This window comes from Coenobita brevimanus, chromosome 91, assembly GCF_032717465.1.
Source record: "Coenobita brevimanus isolate Jiangsu-jjx chromosome 91, ASM3271746v2, whole genome shotgun sequence".
Classification (NCBI taxonomy): domain Eukaryota; kingdom Metazoa; phylum Arthropoda; class Malacostraca; order Decapoda; family Coenobitidae; genus Coenobita; species Coenobita brevimanus.
The window spans coordinates 7,810,177-7,818,500 of NC_137044.1; positions in this window are offsets into that span (position 1 = coordinate 7,810,177).

Here is an 8,324-nt window from a genome sequence, read left to right on the forward strand (position 1 = left end):
ATGGTAAAGCTGAACACAAAATTCGTCAGGAAGAGAGCATGAGAAAAATAAAAAAGTTTTTTGAGGAGTACGCACCTAAAAAAATAATAATAATGCTAATAATAATATTGAAGAGTTTAATGAAGTCTGTACCTAACCTCTCCAGTTCGAAAAGTCAGTCTCGAAGCCAAACAAAAATCATTCGGAGAGAACAAGAACAAGAACAAATAACACAAGTTGGGGAGGAGTAAGCGCCCTAACATCTGCCCGGTGATCGATGAGGAGCCCCCACATGCCATCGCACGAGAACGGCAAAAACTTCACCCACGCTTCCTCATTAAACCCGAGTTCTATTATGAAGTCTCTCCCGCCCTTTTTACCTCCTTCCGCCCTCCCATAACGCCCCTGAGAGCCTGTACTTAAGGGAGGATCGGGTGCTGCTCATCCTAGTTTTTCCGAGGGAGTGTCGGGGTCTTCCGGGATGTGATTCCTCTTATTTTCTGGCCGCGGGAAGAGCGGCGGTAATTGTCAGGTTGTGTCATGGCGAGGTGGGGTCCGGCCGCTAGGAGTGACGCCAATAACCCTTACTTGTTACCTATTGCTTACTTTGTGGCTAGAGTAGCAGGGCATATGAGGAGTCTGTGAGGAATATAATAGGATGGATGATACTGCTTACCTGGTACAGTAGTTAGAGTAGAAAGGGAAGGGCGTAGAAGGAGGCTGTGAAGGATTAGTTGGGATGGGTGTTGATACTGCATACCTTGTGGGTAGAGCAGCACAGTGTGAGGAGAGCTTGGATGGAATATAAGCGGATACACGTACAGAGACGTGGAAATAGAGCCACTAAACAGTTTGCATATATGTACGGATGATACCTTTTTCTTTTACCATTTATACACTACACCACTTATGAATGTTTCTTTTAACTATGACTATCGCCAAAATATGAGTTTATTTCGTTGAATAAGCTGAATACAATTGTCTGGCTGTAAAAAGACAAAAAGAATGATATAATCCTACTGTAGTATGAGGAAAATTATAAGTAGGCGAGGTATCTTGATTTCTTTTCCTAGGGAGAGATAGAAGTGGTGAGAGTGAGGTGGGTAGGCCATAGCAAGGGTGAGGGATGGGGAAGGGAAACTGGGAGGTCTTAACGAGCCTAGATGAGCCGTGGTCTTAAAGGGTGGGATAAAGGTGGGATAGGAGGGATGTAATGGGTAGAAGGGAAGGGCAAAGGGGCGGGGTGTGAACGAAGTATATGATAATGTGGAGTGGGGTAGGAAGAGGAATGTGGTGGAATAGAGGTGGAAAAGAAATATTCGATTGTGTTGAGTGGGGGGGGGGAGAGGAATGTGGTGAGAAGAAAGGGAAGGGAGATGTGATGGAGTGATGAGGTGGTTGGAAGGTTGGGATACGACGGTTTAGGGAGGGAATGTGACGAGGTTGGATGAGATGAGATGAGATAGGTTGGAATATGATGGGGTGGTGTTGGGAGGGAGATCTGAGGGAATGGGTTGAAGGATGTGATGGAGTGGGGTGGGGCGGGAGGGGAAATGCTATCAAGGGGTAGAAAAAAGTGATGAGGTCTGAAAAGGGATCTGATGGGATAGGGAGGAAGGGGATGAGGTGACGGAACAGGGAGATATAATGGGACTGAGTAATTATAGATAGGGATGTGGTAGAGTGGGTGGATGTGGTGAAATGGGGAGAGATGTGGTTGTGGTGGGGGAAGAAGAGTGGGTGATATTCTGAGATAGGGTGCCAGGAAAAAAGAAAAGTAGTGAGATGGAGTGGAGTGGAAAGAAACCTGAAAATGATGTGATGATATAGAAATGTAGGTAAATTTAAATGACCGGAGTAGAAAGAGAGATGTAAAAAGATGGGATGGAAAAAAAAAGATGGAAAAAAGGATGTAAAAGAGTGGCTAAGGGCATACAGTACTAGACTAAGGTAGGGTAGGGTTGGATTAGGAAGGACAGGGTAGGGCAGGGTGGCTGATGAAAGGGTAGGGTGGGGTAGGGTAGGGTTCAGAGGTCAGGTGAGGAAATGAGGCGAGTGTAATGACTACCGGGGCGCTGGACTAATTACTTCCTAAGGTAATGAGTGGTTATTAGGGCCCTTCCTGACGCACCCACAGGAAGTGCCTTGTTGTCCAGGACGCCATATCTCGGAACCACAGACCATTTCAACGCTGTACACAAAGCTTTCCCTTCCCTGCCTGATACCCTCTTCTTACATTTTATTCTTGCTAACATCAGACGCATTTATTTAGATTAACGACGCACCCTGGTAGTCATGCTGTAAGTGATGGCTGTATCTAACCCCTCCAGCTCGACTAGTCTCTCCAAGCTGAATGAAATCGCCTAGAAATAACAAGAATAGAAAAAAATCGCTATAGTATTAAAGGGATTCTTGTCATCAGTCAAACCCAGTCTACACGTAATTAACCTCAGCTGACATAACATAACACAGACTAACTAAAAACCTAACCTAACTTACCGTAATCCTAACCCTCACTTACTTAACCTAACCTGACATAACACCACCCAAATAACAGCCTAACCTAAGTTACCAAAAACCTAACCTAAGCTGATATAACACATCCCAACTAACAACCTAATCAGACTTACAAAAAACCTAACCTAACGTGACGTAACACAACCTAATACCGTAACTCACCTAGTGGACTGGAGGTAGAAGCAGCCCTTCGGCGGTCCACCATCCTCCTTTTGGTGGATAGGGAGGGAGATGAGGGACGTTCGTATAACCGGACAGCAGTGCCACCCAGTTATATCGGTGCCACCACGAGAAGGCGTCCCTCTCCAGCCCCATGAAAGAGATAACGGAAGCTGTACCAAACCAGTTCAGGTAGAAAAGTGTCTCCAAAGCTGAATAAAACTGTAAGAAAAAATATAAAGTGAAAATGCATCATCGGCGTGAATGGCTTAAGAATTCTGCAGTTAGTGCCAGAGAAATATTCCCCTTGGTTCAATGCAGACTTTGTAATGATTGTGATGATGATGATGATGACGATGATGATGATGATGATGATGATGAACGCGAATCCCGGAATATTGTGGATATTTCGTCTCTGAGATTTGAACTTTTAACAACAGGATATAGAACCCTGAACTATAGACGGCTCATTTTCAGGTTTTATTTGACTTAGATAATTCTCTCTCTCTCTCTCTCTCTCTCTCTCTCTCTCTCTCTCTCTCTCTCTCTCTCTCTCTCTCTCTCTCTCTCTCTCTCTCGCCTTCACTTTCAAGGATGCAGTGTCGTGAAATGTGTACGGTACGGTTCCTTTACACCTTATATTCGTGACTTACCTTTATATCAGGCCAGTAGTCCTGCCTTTTTCCTCAACTTGCCTCTATCAACTGTATTTAGCCTTTTGTTTGTGTTCCTGTCTGTTTGTCTGCCTACGAGTAAGTCTGTCTGTCTAAATCTGTAAATCTGTTTTCAGTATTATTTCTTTATCTGTGTCTGACTACTTGCCCATCTGTTTGTCTGTTTATTTGTCTGTCTGTCTGTCTGCTTGTCTGTCTGTTTATCTATCTATCTGTCCATCTGTCTGTCTGTCTGTCTCTCTGCTTGTTTACCTACTTACGCAGTCGGCTAGCTATATTTCTGCTAGATGAGTTTATCGTAGGTGGACGAGAAAAAAATTATCACCAATGTCCTCTATTGCCTAGTATCCCCATTTCCCTCTGCCATTCGAAGCCGCCTCCTTCCTTGCTGTATATATTATTCCACTTTGTCATTTCATCTCGTTTTTCGTTCCACCCAGTATTTTCACCAGCCTCACTATTAGGTCTTAGTTAACCCCTTGAATTCTAGGACGTAGTTTACATTTTTACAATACTGTCTTACGATGTTTTTTTCAGCTTAGGAAAGACAGTCGAAAGGAGAAAGATATACTCATCATTAACACATTTACTAATAGAAATCCGTAGCTGAATAAAATCGTCTGTTGGTAGAAGGAATAAAGTAAATAAAAGACGTCATTGAGCTAAAGGGTCTAAGAATTACCTATCACAGTCTGTTATCTGTCATTCACTACAAATGATACTCGAGAAGACATTTTTTAGGTGGATTCGAGAATGCTAAGGATGAAAAAATAAATTACCGTCCCCTGTTACCTCGTAGAATTACACACACACACACACACACACACACACACACACACACACACACACACACACACACACACACACACACACACACACACACACACACACACACACACACACACACACCTGAAAGGCCATCATAACACACAATCACACGCACACAAAATGTCACAGATTTCTTCATGCAGTGTCACTGATACACACACACACACACACACACACACACACACACACGAACAAGCATACATGAAGGCACAAACATGTACACACAGAGGCTTGCATACACACACAGACATGCATACATATAAGCACAAAGGCAAACACACACAGGCATGCACTCAACTTATACGCAATAATGCATCGTCACGAATTCTGAGAAGCACATTTACATTCTTATTCATCCCTGAAAAAATATATATGCCTCGGGTCTCGCGTAGGAAAAATAAGATATACATACTGAAACATCCAAGTCACTTAAAGCACATGGGTGTTTGAGTCTGCGCAAGCGGTAAATGTACTTGTTAATGTGCTTCAGGTCATACGTACATATATAAGAACATGTTTATATACGTTCTTAATACACTCACAGTCACGCATGCATGTGTGTGTATTTATATTTCTTTACTTCGTTACTTATCCATAAAACGCATGCACACACACACACACACACGAGAGAGAGAGAGAGAGAGAGAGAGAGAGAGAGAGAAAGAGAGCATAACCTACCCCAAAAAAGAAGCAGCTATCGGAAACACTACCACTCTCACCCTCACCCCTCACCCCCACCCCTTCACCCCCTCACCCTCGCAATACCCGCAATTTGTTCACCCAGCACACGCAAGATCACGGGTCAGTGGGTGGGGTGACGGCCGGGTGACTGGGTGAGGGGGAGGGGTGGGGGTGAGGGAGTAAAAGGGAGATGGAGTAAGGAAATGCGTTAGTGAAAAGGCGTCATTTTCGTCCGTATATCATCATCATTATTATTGATATCATCATTATTATTTACCGTCATCAACAAGATTATCAGTATCATCATCATCACCATCAATTTTATCTTCCCTGTCATCATGAACTTTATCTTTCTCATTTCCGTCACCAGCTCTGTCTTCATCATCATCATTATATTCATCACTCTTACCCTCTTTGGCACGAAGACATGGAATGCGAAGGATGCAAAAATATCAACCAGAATATAATCATGAAGGAAATAGTGAGAGTTGGTTGTAGTGTAGGGCAAGGAAGTGAGGTAGAGGTTAGGGTGTGGCGGTAGGGTGAGGAAGTAAGACGAGGATGTAGAGTCAAGGATTGGGTAGAGTGTAAAATGAGGAATAGAGTAAGGCGGCAGGGTAAAGGATAGGATGAGGAGGCAGGGTAGAGGATAGGATGAGGAGGTAGGATAAGGGGACGTAGTGTTAGGGACAAGGTGAGAGAGTAGGGTTAGGAAGGAGGACGGAAGGGGATAGTGTGGGGAAATAAGATGTGGGATAGGATGAGGGGGAGAGTGAAGAGGTGGGAAAACGGAAAGGGTGAGGAGGAAGAGTAGGGGGTAGAGTGAGGAGCCAGAGTGGAAATGCAGGGTGAGCAGTTGATGAAGTTGGTAGAGAGGTAGAATAACACATAATTTATAGCAAGGAAATTGGTTAGATGAAGAATAAATGTAAGAATTAGAATAAAGAAGAGATAGATGGTCAGGATGAGGGAGAGATGGAAGGGATAGGCTAGTGGAATGAAGTGAATGGATGAAGAAGAGAGAAAGAAAAGGATAGGGTAGAGAATCAGGGTGAGGAAGTGAAAGGGAGATGCAAGGAAGTAGGGTGGAGCAGAATAAGGGGGGAGAGGGAAATAAATGGAGGTCGGGTGTGGGGAGACAGATTAAAGAGTTGAAAGGTGCTGTGCAGAATTAGGGTAGGGAGTAGGGTTGAAATGACTGGTGGGAAGTCAGGGTAATAGGCAGGGAGAGAGGGTTGGGTAAAGGGCAGGGTGAGGGGTAGGGTGAGGGGCAGGTGAGGGTGAGATAAGGTGGAAAGATAAAGCAAAGAAGTGGATTTGTGAAAAGATAGTGTGATAAAATGTTTGAAGGATAGGGTAGAAAGGATGAGTGAGAGAGTGGGTTGCGTGGTGCGGTAGGGTTAAAGGTGGCCAGAATGGAGTTGTACAGTGCTGGGGAAGATGGATGAACTACTGCTCAGTTCTTCCTCCTGCTACCCAGCACTACCCCCTGCTATCAAGTACTTCTCCCTATTACCCAGTAGCCTACTCCCCCCCTGCTACCCAGTACTGCCTCTGCTACCAACCATCACCCCTGTTACCCCAGTGTGCACACTACTAGTGTGCTACTAATTCCTCTCCGTACTTTCCTCTGTTTCCCACTACTTCCTGCTACCCAGTATCCCCCTCCCCCCTGCCACCCAGTTTTGTCCTCTCCTACTTGGCATCATCCTGCTACTTCAGCACTCGTATGATACTAGATCCCCTTCATTTTCTTATGTCGCTTAGTACTTCCTGCTACCCAATATCTTCCCCAGCTACCCAGTACTGCCCGATGCTACCCAGTACCCCCTGCCACCCCATTACCCGTGTGTGTGCGTGGTGAGGGCGTGTGCGGGTGCGGTGCCTTGCGGTGGGTAGACATGCGGCCGCCTGACCCCCCAGCCACAAGGGCCACCACTCCCCAACCCTCTCCCTCAGAATCACAGTGGTTGCGGCAGATTGCGGCCCACGGCTAAAGTCCGTGTTCATAAAGAACCCTAACCAATTTACAAGTCTCCATTAAAGTTAACTACCATCACTTATGTTTTTGCATTTCGTACTTTGCCACTTTCATATTCACTTTAATTTGTGAAGTGTTCTGTGGCTGTATGAGTGAAGACAAACGTACATACAAGCACTCATACGCACAACCTAAACTTAGGAAAGTGTATAAATATGGCATTACGTCGCCATAACACCCAGCCGCGAAGTTGCCAATCAAAATTCACAAATGTCGCTAAGCTTCCTCTCCCAAACGGCTCAAATATCACCAGGAACAAGATGCACCAGAAAATCGCTCTAAAAATGCGCTGAAATCCCTCTGTAGTAAGGCTGTAAGAAAAAAAAAAAAAAAGAAGAAGTCTCTAAAATATTACTCACTGTAAAAAATCATTAGGTTTCTTATCGTTATTCGCTAAAACTTGTCGCTGAATGGAAATGAGTATCTCCAGATCTAGCTAAAAAACATACTAACCTGGCAGCACTGCGCCTCACCTCTCCTGAATGGTACGAAGTAATGCCGCGTTTGAGGAACATCACGCACATTACAGTGTCCTCTCTCTCGTGTTCACTCAACGTCTTCCTTCTCCATCTGTGTGTGTGTGTGTGTGTGTGTGTGTGTGTGTGTGTTTCCTTTGGTAGTTTTCTGTATGCTTTACTTGCAGTCTTACCGCACTGACTATCTTGCACATTTAATAGCGTACGTCCTCAGACAGTCCTATCCCTCTATGTACTTCCACTGACAGTCTTATGTATGTGCTTTCTCTGACAGTTCCCCAACGCCTTCTCTCTCCCCCGACAACCCCGACAGCCCGTCCGACACCTCGCGGGTCGGGTAGGTCGGGCGGGGCGCTGTCGGGAAAGTGCGATTAATGCGGCTGTCGTAGGAATTCATAAGGTTTAATGGTTTCCTGCAATCGTCCGCCCCAGAGGTCACCAGCAGCGCCCCCAGTCATTACCATCGATTTAGCTTTTTAATTTCTCTTGATGATGGGGGAGGGTGGATCCATATGGGTCGTAGGATTTTTTCTTTTTCTTTTTTTTCTGCGTTTTTACGGGGCTCTGTATTTTTGAAAGACTGATTTTGATCATTTTTGTGCGTTACTGATTAACTTTTTTAATTTCTTTTGATCATGAGGAAGATACTTATGGACAGAAGGATCTTTTTCGTTTCTACAGTGTTTTGTTTTTCTGACGAATTGATCTTAGTGTTTTCTTGAGTACCATCTTTTTTTTTCCTTGATGGCGGGATGATCCTGGCGAATCCAGTGACTTTTTTAGATTTTTTTTCTTAATGATGGCGGATCTTGACAACATTTCTTCACGTTAAGGTGACCTTAATTTTACCGTTTTTTGATGCTGTTTTGAGTGCCATTGTTTTATCCTTTAAATTCATTCCGTCCGATGATGTACCTATTAAATTTCATCTTGCTGTCTCCAGACTATTTTATTTTGCTTACGGGAGAC